At 33.7% G+C, this 14,811-nt stretch overlaps 1 protein-coding gene across 4 annotated transcripts in view; it reads left to right on the forward strand.

Annotated features, from left to right (window-relative positions):
* LOC131675578 (RNA-binding protein 1-like) overlaps positions 1–14,811 on the forward strand; it is a 304,658-nt gene that overhangs the window by 256,731 nt on the left and 33,116 nt on the right. The gene's annotated exons all lie outside the window — the stretch shown is intronic.

Here is a 14,811-nt window from a genome sequence, read left to right on the forward strand (position 1 = left end):
GAAAAGTAAATATTTGTTCTTTAAGATGTTTTATTTCTATGAAAAAATTTATTTTTACGAATCTACATAACTTCAAATAAGACAAAAACAGTATTTTTGCACTTTTAGATTAGGATATCTCAAAAACCTGACGTGATGGAACAATGCTGAAGCCGAAGCATTCAGTGCACCAAAATCTTTCCGAAATACTATAGCTCGCTTGATACAAAATCTTGTATACCTGTTTAATTAACCATATTATTACTTTCAATCATATAAAATCTTGCGAAATTATAAAGCAAAGAAATACTAGAGTGACACGTAATACTGTAAACAAAAACTTTTTCAATTCAATTTATTTTCGACAACGTTCCCCTGGTTCCACTGGTTTGTCTTTCAGGCTCATCAGGTCCTTTATTCAAAAAATAAATCAATCGATCGTACAGACCTGATAACAATTTCAGAATAAAAATGGTATCAAATCGAATAAGAAAAAACACGTACCAACGTAACTGAAGAATTCTTCAAGATTACATTATCATTATTTTATATAGAATGATTACAAAATTTACAATAAATTTTTTGTTTATTTATAGCAATTATATGTAATTTTGACAAATTCTTCAGTTACGTTGGTATATGTTTTTTGTTATTCGATTTAATTCCATTTTTATTGTGAAATTGTCATCATGTTTGTACAACCTATTGATTTATTTTTTGAATAAAGGACCTGATGAGCATGGAAGACAAGCCAGGGAAACGTTGTCGAAAATAAATTGAGTTGTGAAAGTTTTTGTTTATAGTATTGAGTATCAAACTTGTAACAATTAATTTTATACCTCAGACAACCGGCTTATAATAAGAAAACAATATCTATTTAACACTATTTATTATTTCTCTAACAGTCGGGGTCCGACGCATTCAGTAACCGTAATAATCCGTGCGAATCTTGTATCATAGTCACAACATAAAATGTATACAAATATTTAAATGAGGCAGACAAACATCAACGCTCAGGACTTAGCTTATATGGAGAGACAGGCTGTGGTTGGCGCATCGCTCCGGTGCCTTGATGATTTTGCTTCCTTGTATTCATTCCGATGCGTAGCATATTGATTCGTTTCTTCGGGGCCTCAATGATCTTGCTCCCCTTATCTTGGTTTCGGTACAAAGTCGAATGCCAATCAGCACAAGCGGAGACTGGCGGCTGTGGTGTTGACTGCTCGGAGAACCTTTTGCGAGTGTCTGAGCTCTCCTCAATTTGCACAACCATTCGGCAGATAGTTCACAGAACTAGCCGTTAGGTTGACACATAGTCGGAAGCGCCAATATTGAGCTATAGAGGAAACATGATTTTCTCTCTCTACAATCTCCTCTTTTCGACTGTGCATACGAACTTAAGAAACCCAGCGTCGAGTGTGCCGCGCACGATAATCCGTGCATATGCAATAATCCAGTAACACGAGGATCCCAAGGAAAACCCGGCAACCAATGGAACGTCGGACTCCGTCAAACTCTACATTCCTCTCAATTCATTCATTAACATTTGATATATACATAGTCTCATTGAAAACCAACGTCAACCATACACTCAATCACTCATGCCATTCGTATTTAAACCCTATATGCATACAATCTTATATTTATTCGTTTATTTTCGTATCTTATTACACTGAATTCGGGCCCTACTATCTACACACTATTTAGGTCGACCTATCTCTCTCTACACACACACACATTTATACAAATATACATCCAATCGAATTTCGTTGAAATAAGTCTTCTTCTATTACAAAATTACATGGCGATAATTCACTTTACAGCGCAAAAATAATATTTACATAATATTTACAGAGGTCATCCATCAGGATGATACGTCATCAATATATTTTCGCAAATTCGCACGATTATAGGTACCAATAACCACTTGATTCCTTGGATTATTCAATACAAACGCATTCTGACCAATTCTCCGTGTTATCTCATATGGACCTTCGTATAAATCAAAAAACTTTTGAGTTACTTTATCCAATGCATTAGATAAATGGCGAACTCTCAACAGCACTCGATCGCCTACGCTAAGAACGACAGTCGATGGTTTTTTTCCTTTCTTACGTTTCTCAAAACTCGCTTTCAAATTCTCCCTTGCCAAGCGTAACATCACTGATCGATCCGTGAGATTTCTATTGGGAAATGTTATTAATTTTTCAATTTCATCATGAACAGGTATTCCAAAATGTAATTCATGCGGTGTAAATCGCGTGCTATAATGCGTTGTAATATTTAAAAGCATTTATATTTTATTAATATGGTTTGCCCAAGCCGTATGCTTGTCGCGGCAATATGTCCGAAATAACCGACCTATCTCTTGCATCACTCTCTCAGTCGGGTTACTCTATGGATGTCTTATCGAGCTATACAAAACCATAATGTCTTCACTTTCGAACTTATTTCTCCATGCATGCGATGTGTACTGAGTGCCATTGTCCGTCAGAATTCGTTTAAATTTTCCACATTCGGGAATATAATTTTCAAAAATACGTTTCAATGACGCCGCCGTCGTCGCAGCTTTCATTGGAAAAAGTCGTACCAATTTGGAAAACGCGTCAACCAGTACTAATATGTACTGCATCCCCCCGCGAGCATGTGGAAGAGGTCCAAAAAAATCAGCTGTAACAAGATCACTCGGTTCGGAGGAGGATACAAACTGCAATTCTCCTTCCATCGGTCTCGATAAATATTTTACGCATTGACATAAATCACAGGATAAAATATATTTCTTAATTTCGCTGTATAAAGACCTCCAATAATAAAAGTTTTTTAAATATGTCTCTGTTTTATAAATCCCGGGATGACCTAACCGTTCATGAGTTGCGATTATTAAATCTTTTTGAATAATCTGTGGAACAACTAGTCGCCAATTAATGTCATTTTTTCCCTTATGAAATAACACATCCATATATATATTTGATAGTCAGGATAATTTATTTTTTTATTTTTTATTAGATCGATTATTCTAGAAATCCTATTATCTTGTCTTTGTTTTTTCTCTAAATTTTTAAAAATTATCTTTATGTCGTTCGAGTTTTCGTTTATAGCACAGATAATTAACGAATCGATTTCGTCTGCACATTCAATCGGGGTTAACTCATGTAAAGTAGCAATTTTCAACATATTGTCCGATTCTTCGCGAAATTTCCCGAAATCTGCAACAATATTATCTTTTCCCCGACAGTGAACTATACAAAATGAAAACTGCTGCAGCAATAAACTCCACCGAATCAATCGACTATTATGATATTTCGTGTCAGATAAGAATATCAACCCTTTATGATCTGTTAATATTTTGAATCTTACACCAATCAAATAATTGCGATTTTTATATATCGTATAAGCGATTGCTAAAAGTTCGCGTTCTGTAGTGGTAAAACGAGACTCCGGAGCTGACAAGCAACGGCTAACCAATGATATTATCCTATGATTTCCTTTATCATCAACCTGGAATAAAATTCCGGGGATTCCTCTTTCCGATGCATCACATTGAATTACAAATTCTTTATGAGGCAGGATGTAGCTAAAACAAACCGTTCGCATGAAATTTTCTTTCAACTCAACGAATGCACGGGAATGCGATTCGGACCAATGCCATGGAGCATCTTTCCGTAATAAGTCTCTAAAATGATCTATGTAATTATTCTATGTAATGATCTATGAACGTATACAAAATCGTCGATAAAAATTACAAACTCCAAAAAATAATTATAGTTGGTTTACGTTTCGAGGCTGATCAAAGTTCTGTATCCTCGATAACTTGTCTGGATCGGGCACTACACCGTTACTTGAAATTCGACATCCGAGAAAAATTATTGACGTTTGAAAAAATTCGCATTTATTAAGATTCAATGTAAAATTATATTCAATTAATTTATCGAAAAGTTCCTTCAAAACCTGCAAGTACTCATCAAATTTCAAAATTAACAAATCGTCTACATATTTACGGATGAATTTCTGTAATTCCTCCGAACATTGTTGGATTATCAATTGCAATGCTCGTATTAGAGCACTCCCTGCAGTTTTAAGACCGAAAGGTACACGAGTCCATTGATAAATTATTGAGTCGAAACTAAACGCAGTAAAGGGGCGTGAATCAGGATGCAATGATACCTGCCAATACGAATGAGTCAAATCAAGTTTTGAATACATAGATGCGCTTTCAAAATTTTGCAATAATTCGTCTATGATTGGTGGAGATTCGCAATCATCCTCGATGTTTTGATTTAACTTTCGGGCATCCAGGCACAATCTTATGTCGCCGTTACATTTTATAACAATGCGAATCGGATTACAGTATGGACTGATTGCACGTTCAATGATACCATTACTCAGCATCTAATTTATCATTTGGCGTACTCTATCGCGTAATTTTATTGGCACAGAGTAATTCATTTTTATATTTGGGTTTTGTTAAATTAATTTAATCGTATGCTGATATCCTTTTGCAAATCCAGGTTTGTTTGAAAATAATTGACTTTTATCCGTTAGTAATTTATAAAATTAACATTTCTGATAATCATTTAGTCCTGCGAGATTTTACGCGACTGAACGCAGCACATCAGATAAATTTCTTTCATCATTTTCCGCATCAAAATTATTATTTTATTATTATTATTTTTTTTTAATTTATATTTGACGTCTTATTATTTACATTATTTCCCATTGAATTTATTTTATTCACTTTCACAACGTATATTATTGTTTCTTCGTTATTTCTCGATGAAATCAATCTATCCGACGAACATTGTTCAAACAGGACAAGATTTTCTTTAATTGGAATATTTTTTATTTTTATTTCTATGCTACAATAATCAATAATTATACCATTACTTAAATTCCAGTCATTTCCTAAAATTATATCGTTAGTTAAGTACGGAACAACTAGGAATGTATGTGTATTTTTATAATCTCCAATTGAAAATTCTAAAAAACTTTGTTTTTTCACGGTGGTACTTTTTTCCGATAGCAGTTTTGACAACAATATTTGATACCGGCAATATGGGAATCGTTCTATTATATTTTAATTTTTCGAAAAATTTCTCTGAAATAGCAGTAACCTGGCTACCTGTATCGATTAATGCCCATATATTTTGATTGAATATCTGTATTTTTAAATGAGGAGCTTGGGGAATCTTATTTGATTGATTCTTTACGCCGTGGTCCGATTTATCAAGGATATCTTTTTCCATCTCCGATATGTAATCAGTTGACAATTGACTAGCTGACAGACCGGATTTCAACATGTCGCTTTATTTGTTTAAATTGGCATTTATAGAATTATTCTTCTGTCTATTATTATTCATATTATAATTTGGAGGTGGTATAGACAGATCAGGTACTGTCGACCTTGCGGTTTGATTGTAAATCGGAACGAAGACTTGATGTTGCCTTCTGTTTATATTATGAGTTAATCCCTCAGGACCATTGCTGTGATTTGTATTTGTGATTGTAATCTGCCACGACCGCGACCTCGACGGGTGTTTACGTTCTGTGAAGAGAGATGATTCACTTCCAGCGTTTGACTATTATTTTGATAATTTTGTTGACGATTAAATATACGCGATTTCTCGGCATGTACCGCATCCAACCCGGCCAGAGTGCGAACTATTGCATTTGTGTCCGATGGATTAACCGATGCGAGAGCCTGTCTAACATTATATGGAAATTGTTGTATTATAATATAATTTTTTTCATAATCGATTAGTGGTGGGCGAATATAAGAAGCATCCCTGAGTTTCTTATAAAAATAAGTTTGTAAACTACCGTCGTTCGATGAGAATTTTCCCATAGACCATTCGCTCTTTTTTTTTACTTGGATCGGGATTGAATAAAATTCGGTAACAAAAGCGTCTTTAAAATTCGCATCATTTTCAAATTGATTTTGCAATCCGTACCATAATTTAGCGCGGCCCTCGAGCGCTATTTGTATTAACACCATTCTACGATCGTCTGCCGTATTACGTAGTTTAAAAAATTGTTCGATGTCCTCCAAAAATTCAAGTGGATATACACGCTCCTATTTCGTTGCTTTATAATTTCGCAAGATTTAATATGATTGAGACAAACAATATGGGTATTTATTCAATTGGATAATATTTGCTGTAAGAAGTCTAAGATATGTAACCTCGGGAGTTGCAACTCTTATTTTCTATTTTTTTAAAACTAATGTTTTATTTACATTTTTTCATGAAAAAGAAAGTATGAACGCAACGAAACTAAGAAAATCATTTCTATTTACTATATCAAATATTTAATTTAACGTATTTTATGATTTTCTAAATAGACACCTCTAAGAACTATTAAGAACCCCTTCTAGTGGTAGACCATATTTGGTGAATAAATTTTTTTCTTAAAATTTATTCGAAACAGAATATAATTTATACTAAAATGAAACATTATATATTTGTTACTATAGTAGTATTAAACGGTTACCTCTTAAAGTGAATTATTAAATATTATGCGATAATTGATGAATATCTTTCAAATAAACTAATTTAAAATTATTTCTTATAAGATTTATAGTATTATTTTCTTTTCATAGTACAGTCTCTTATACCTCAAAGTTTTAACAATAATAATAGTCTTCACAAAATTGTTTAAAATATAATGATTTTTTACATCAACCACATCGTATAATAGTAATATTGTTACATTTTTCTATTCCGCACTTTATATTCCAAGAATCACCAAAACTAAACTCAACAGGATTTTCAAATTTATTCGGTTTTTTAATAATATAACTACTTTTGTACTAGGAATATTAAAACATATTTTTATATCTCGATGGAGAAAGCTGATCATGAATAATATATTGTATTTTTATAATGTTGTTTCTTAAATGTAAATTTAAACCATAATTCACTAAAGTCATATAATCTGAAAATAGTAGTACGAAGTTTATCCAGATGCGAAATCCATACACGCGTATAAAGAAACTAAAAAATTCAGTGTTTTCAGTAGTTACTATTATTTTTGTGAATGCTTTAAATTATTACTCTTGAATTTTCATTACTAATGATAAGTTAAGTAAATTTTTGCACATGCAAGCCATAAATATGATTAGCCTATCTCCTTGAGACATTAGCGTACCAATGACATAGATTTCTTCAACAATCCATAAACAAGATGAAATTTGTAAACATCACTGATACAAAACATCACTAGCAAAACTGTCCACCGCTCATTTTCGCCACATGACTCCACAGATAATGAATAGTGCCCGCTAAAACTAATAAAATATTTTGTTTTGTATAATTCGGTTCACCCAAGCTCGAGGAAACGGCATTACAAACGCGGCTACGTGGTCCGACGGCCGGCGAACGATATCAGTTGATGAGAGAGGAATAATAAAGAAGCGCAAGCACACTATTTAACCCTGTTAAGAACACATTAAGTGCGAGCCTGGTGTGTTCAATAATAACACTTAGCTATTATTTCCCGGTTAGTAGTTTCTCTGCGCAACAATATTACTCGTCCCGGCTTATGCGTTGCACGCAAGCCAAATCAGAGCAACCCTAAGCTTACGCTTACTCCAAGCGTACTTCAGGTGACCCTTACGTCACAATAGGTATAAGTATTTCAAAGAAAAAATTAATTTTTCATCATTTACATAAGATATAACATCTATATGGATGATTAACGGTGCTCGAGGAGAGCTATTTAAGAAATCCTGAAAAATGTTAAACTAAATATTCGATATAGTAAACAGAAATACTATACTCAATTTTTTCGTTGTCATACCTCGTTTTTCAAGGAAAATAATGAATAAAAATCTAGTTTTAAAAAAATATTAAATAAGGGTTGCAACTGGACAATAAATACGCCTATTATCTTGGATTTCTTACAGGAAATATTCTCTATTTGGTTTTATTAAAAACTATTTATTATATTCTAAGATATAATAAGAAAACGATTTTGAGGGTAAGGTATAGGGATGGTTTTCAACCCTTAAAATTGAAAGTCGGTACAAAAAGAAAAATATGTGTCTCTTGTTTTTCGAGTACTACAATATATCCTAAAGTTATTGAAATTGGTGAAGTCGATTTGGCGGATTTCCTTGTTAAAATTAGTGGGCAACTTTTAATATTTTAGCTCCAATAAAAAATTTACAACTTTGGAAAAGAATTGTTTGATAAAATTAAATATATCAGAAATTCATTAATTAAATATCTAATTCTTAAATAAAATTATTAATCTTTTAAATACTATTGCTGGAACTAAGAACAAATATTTAAAAAAATATTACAATAATACACGGTGGGTCTGAGCGACATTTAAATAAAAGTGAAAGCAGGTTCCAATTTTTTTGCATATTTCGGTAAAAATACTAATAATTAGAAGATCCCAGAAAGAATTAAAAAAAATCCCTGAGCCCTTTTTGAAAAAATCGATTTTTAAAAATTTTTATCAAACAAAAAAAATAAAAAAATAATTTTGGTTGTGGTTGATGGTATTAATAAATAAATCAATATTTTTTCGATATTTCCACAGATGCACATTTAATAATAAAAAATTCAACACCAGCATTTTGAAAATTAATTTTTTTTTATTTATTGGCTGTTTTTACTAATTTTTATCTCTCTATTCTCCCATACACAATCATATTAATGGAGAAACACATGTATATATAAATAAAGGCAAACACATGTATATATAAAGAAGGCTAAACTGAAAAAAATTTGTGGAAAGTTTCTCGAGAAATTGGAGAATTTAGTGAGTTACAACATGTTGTAACTCACTAAATTCTAACTAACCTTCCACAAATTTTTTTCAGTTTAGCCTTCTTTTTCTGACAAACCAAACAAATTTTCGAACGATTCTCAGAGTGCGTTAGTGCACGTCGCTTCATGTTGCTAATTCAATTATTTTGAAGAAACACAGAACGTTAACTACAACAAAATTCTTATTGTATTTCTTATCACGAGAACACTATTACTGGCAGATTTCATTGTTGATCGGTCAATCAAGCTGGGACAACTGTGAAAACTTTTGAGCACGCTATTCTAGCTACTACTTCCTTAGATACAGGTGCGCGCTGTAAATACACATGTTTACAATACTGCTATGTCCTTATCGTATGTATACTATTAATAAACACTGATATTTATATATACATGTGTTTCTCCATTAATATGATTGTGTATGGGAGAATAGAGAGATAAAAATTAGTAAAAACAGCCAATAAATAAAAAAAAATTAATTTTCAAAATGCTGGTGTTGAATTTTTTATTATTAAATGTGCATCTGTGGAAATATCGAAAAAATATTGATTTATTTATTAATACCATCAACCACAACCAAAATTATTTTTTTATTTTTTTTGTTTGATAAAAATTTTTAAAAATCGATTTTTTCAAAAAGGGCTCAGGGATTTTTTTTAATTCTTTCTGGGATCTTCTAATTATTAGTATTTTTACCGAAATATGCAAAAAAATTGGAACCTGCTTTCACTTTTATTTAAATGTCGCTCAGACCCACCGTGAATATTTTAAGAATCCTTTCTAATTGTAAGACACTTCATAAAATATTTTCTGTTTCAAAGCAACTTTTTGCTGTAATGTTTCTGAAACTTTTTGGAAATATTTAGACGTTATTTTCAATTTGGTTTTCACGAAATCTTGCATGAATAGCTTTGGACATATTGCTGGAAAGAAAAACAGAAATATTAAAAAAAATATTACAAAACCATTTGTAAAAACCTTTCGAAGACATTTAACATAATATCAGGAAAGCTTTTAGCCAGGATTCCAAAAATAATTCTGATCTTCTGAAATATTCTCAAAAGCCTTTAAAAATATTTCAAAAATATTTTGTGAAATATATATATATATATATGGGACGATCCATGTCAACCGGATCACTGCTGTGTCCAAAATTTGATGAGACCAAAAAAATCGTGCAACGACTCATTTTAAAGCTTAGGATATCTACTTTGTGATGCTGTGTGCGCCTTTGCAAAATCCAACATGGCGGCTCCAGTATGGCGGCTACAAGAGACAAACTCGTAAACAAAAAATTTTATTTTTCAAATTTTTAGTAATAAATGTTAAAGAAATTAATATTTCATATTTTTTTTTATGAAAATCTGGCTCATTTCCTACAAAAAAGTAACAGAGACCATTTTCGCTAAAATAAAAAATAAAAAAGTTATAATTTTTCGAAAATTTTCAAAAATAAAAAACTGCTATTTTTTTACTCAGAAGAAAATGACTTTGGAAAAAAAATTTAAGGAACAAAATTGCTTGAAATTCATTAAAACACAAGTGTGAATTTTTTCGAATTCCTTTGAGCGATTTTTTGCTTTTTGGATTTATCGGATTGTTTGAAAAATTAAAAAACTTCCCAAGATCTTTTACAAAAATTCAAAAAAATCGCTCAAAGGAATTTGAAAAAATTCACACTTGTGTTTTGATGAATTTCAAGCAATTGTGTTCCTTAAATTTTTTTTTCCAAAGTCATTTCCTTCTGAGTAAAAAAATCGCAGTTTTTTATTTTTGAAAATTTTCGAAAAATTATAACTTTTTTATTTTTTATTTTAGCGAAAATGGTCTCTGTTACTTTTTTGTAGGAAATGAGCCAGATTTTCATAAAACAATATGAAATATTAATTTTTTTAACATTTATTACTAAAAATTTGAAAAATAAAATTTTTTGTTTACGAGTGTCTCTTGTAGCCGCCATATTGGAGCCGCCATGTTGGAGCCGCCATGTTGGATTTTGCAAAGGCGCACACAGCATCAGAAAGTAGATATCCTAAGCTTTAAAATGAGTCGTTGCACGATTTTTTTGGTCACATCAAATTTTGGACACAGCAGTGATCCGGTTGACATGGATCGTCCCATATATATATTTTTTATGCTCCATCAGTGCTAATCAGCGACGGAAGCTTGCAATGTGTTTGAGAACAAAGCACATGAAACCTTTTTTAGTGGTGCTTGTATCAATCAGCAGGGACTGGGAATCGAACCCGGGCCTACAGGGTGCGTGTCTGTTGACCTACCGACCGAGCCATTGCAGGCCTCTAAAATTGTGAAATATTTCGTTAAAGCAAAAAATTATTTTTCAAGGAAACATTTTAGATATCTTTCAGAAATATTTTACTGTAAAGTTTTTTGATAATGTTTTAAAATATTTCGCGAAAGCTTTCAGCCAGTTTTCCAATAATATTTTTGAAAGATTTTTAAATAACATTTTTAATACTCAGTAAGCAAAGTGCGTCTTTCCCGCATACTCAGCAGAAAACGTGCATTTAAAATCGCATTTCCCACACGTCGTATCTAAAAATACGGTACGGCACATGTTCGGGAAAGAGTTTCTCGTCTTGTGTACCTTTCCACGCTCGTTTCGCTCGGGTGTAAACGCCACACGAGACCATAATCTACTTTCCCGCACTTGTATCGTAATCGAATATTTCAGAAAATATTTTAAGTATACAGTACCGCTCAGACATTTACCACGCTGTTGACTAAAAACCTAACACTTTAAAGTTTTATATCTAGACTTAGAGGAGTTGTAAAAAATCCTGTGGATATTCATTTTGTAGGGTTTTCTAGTATCTATCAAGTGGCTTATACTACATGTCTGTTTTTTTTCAAAACTATAACGTCAGAAGTAAAAAAATGAGGTTTTTTTTGTCAAATTTGATGCGATATAATTTAAAGGAAAATAATAGGAGGTAAAATCTGTCTTCACTATTTGAAAGCTTGTCCCAAATTTTCAAACCCATGTCCAAGAAATTTTTTTTCATACAATTTTTTAAACTATATCGTGTTTAATTTTTTTTTAATTTATGTTCTTATTAAAAAATACATTACGAATCAAATAATTGTATCTCGGAAAATATGCTCTTTACAAAAAAAAATAAAACTCTAAAGAAAAAAGTTGTAGCAGTTTGGTAAAAAAAATCATTTATAAAGTATAAAACGTTAATAAAAGAATTTTTTTTGTTCATTTTTTTGGCTTGGAATTTATCACGAGGGTGGGTCAATAAGTCCCTAGAAAGTGATAGAAAAATAATTTTATTTTGGTAGATTTTCTTTGATTTTTCAACATAATCTCCTTTTAGCTCGATATATATTTCCAGATGTTCTTCAAGTTTTTTTATGCCATCAGAAAAAAAAATAATTCACTTTGATTGGAATGATATACGTTGCTTGCACTATATCTAGTAACCAATTGTTTCATTTCGACTGTAAAAGTTTGACATTGTTTTTCAATTTCATTAATATTTTTCAATGAAGCTGTTGTAACAAATTTAGTAATTTTCCGAAATACTATATTACATTTTTTTTTATTTTCAGATTCACCAATTCGATGCTTTAATGAGGGCATCTTGAATAATTTATCATATCTACTGCTTCCTGCTGTTTCCATCGCTATAATTGTCGCTCGCTATTTACTTGTTTGTATTTGTACTTTACAGTATTAAATGCATAAGGTTTACCATTTTCGCTCAACCAAAATATTATTTCTTCTTTATACTTAAAGTCAATAATTTCTTGCTCACATGGATTATTGAATTCTTCTAGGAAATCTTTAGATTCTCCGTTTTTCGTGTATTCATTATCATCCGGATAAATTTAATTTTCAACACAAATATACGATGTCACTTCTTCTTCAATATTAACATATGCATTTTCTGCATCTTTTCGCAATTTCACTGTTGACGTTTCACTATCCACTGTTTTGACTGATCTTGCTGAAATTTTTTTCATGTCCAATTTTTCATGCAAAATCGAAATGACTGTACCTTTTCGAACTCCTGTGGCCTCAACTATATCACGCAATTTTATTCTTCGGTCACTTAACACAATGTCATGGATTTTATTAATCATTTCCGAAGAGTTCATGTGTACACGACGGCCTAAACGACGTTCAACTGCAGTCGATGTACTGCTACATTTAAATTTATTTACCCAATTGTAAACAGTTGCAAACACATGGGCAGATACATCATGAACTGCATCTAACATAGCTTTGATTTCTTTCGGTCTTAAAGCCCTTTAAATAGAAATGTTTTATCACCGCTTAGAAGTCACATTTTCCCATTGTTAACAAGAAACAAAAGTCGTTAAGTTGTTCACTTTGATCGACGATAAAAACGGAACTACTCGATGGATCTGGCTGAAACTTCGACAGCACTCTATTTAATTGACGCTTGCTGGTGCAACATAAGTTGAAATGTTTTGTGCACCATCTCTTGGATTTTTTAAGGACTTATTGATCCACCCTCGTACATTACGCAGTGACTTAATTTAAAATATAAAAATCATTTATAATTTTATAACCTTTGCGACGGGACAAAGGGGATGGAAAAGATAAAGATTCAACAGACGACGATTCCTTCCTCGATCTCGGCCTGTTGCCAGCGACGCAGTCAGCCGATAAATGTTTGCAGCTTTGTTTATTTTGAGTTGGGCGCCAGCTACCGTGCTCTCGCATTAGGAAAACAGGTAGCTCTGCAACATCGGCTGCGGTGAGGAAGAAAAACGGAGAACGACGACGCTGTGATGGTCGATCAGCGTTCCCTTCCTGGTCGCTGGGGTTTGTCGGATGGTTTCTCCGTTGTCTCCTTCCTCGTAGTCGTAGTCGTGCGCCGACCTCGCACGCAAGCACCTATGGGAGATGAAAGAAGGAGCGCGAAATCCTATACGGGGTCATTCAAGAGAATACCGAACGGAAGAAGAAGGGACAACGGGTGGTTTATAGCCACCCACGGCTGCAGCTTGTCCGGCTAGTCAGGTGTTGCTCGGGGCACTAGGCTCTCGCCTCGGGAACAGGTACATCAGGGGGCGTCTCAGGGACGCCTCGTTAACGGGCCAGTAGCTAGGAGAGAGGTTTCCTCCAGTTCTTTGTCGACTGGTGGCGTGGTTCACGCGACAACGGTTATCGAGCTGGATGGCAATCAAATCATTCGCGCGCGCGCTTGCTAATCTCGGGACCGATCGCGAAAGCTATGGCGGATGAGGTGGTTAAACGGGCGAGGTCAATAACAACAAGTGGTTAATGAGGATTCGAGTTTATTAAGTTACTTCAAGAAAGAAATCCCCCCCGGGTCAACCCAAGGTCAATCGTTCGCGATGGTCTATCTGATCTAGTCTTTGGGGGGTCGAGTGGCGTACCACGACGCGACGTCGACTTGGGCGGACGGTGGCTGATGCAGACAATCCCAAGGATTGCGAACGCGATTACGCGACATCGAGCTGTCCAATTCACGCGCAAAAGCTCAAGGTTCGTTTGAGGAACACTAGCGGGAGTCTACACACGCGCGAAGGATCGGTCGGTCGCGCGAAGATCAGACGCTACTCAATCGGCTCTTAGTACTTCAAAACGAAGTCGTAACGGAAATCGGATGCTAGCAATGCTCATGGAAAATTTGTCGGTCGAGTGAAGGTCTGACACGACTCGCGTAATATATATAAATCCGATCGGCTCTACAAAGAAATTTCGACAACCCGCGTATGCAAACTCGTCGCCCGCGCGAAGGTCATGCGACGCTTGTCGACGTTCGACAATCACAACGGAAAATCACATACGATAGCTAACGCGCACATAAGGAATCGGCCGGTTATATTAAGGTCATGCTCTGTCTAGTCGGAATGTAGCAACTTACGCGGAAAATCACTTCGAAAAATTAGCAAACACTCTATGCGCACAAAGATAATTTATTTATCGCACGGAAAACGGAGAAAGCTCGTTTATCAACCGGCAAATTAATAAAGGTCAAGTAAAGAACCGACGGCAATTAGACGCGTCGTTCGGACAATACTTGATATAACG

This window comes from Phymastichus coffea, unplaced genomic scaffold (assembly GCF_024137745.1).
Source record: "Phymastichus coffea isolate CEN01 unplaced genomic scaffold, Cenicafe_Pcof_1.1 PCOF00026, whole genome shotgun sequence".
In the NCBI taxonomy this organism is placed as follows: Eukaryota; Metazoa; Arthropoda; class Insecta; order Hymenoptera; family Eulophidae; genus Phymastichus; species Phymastichus coffea.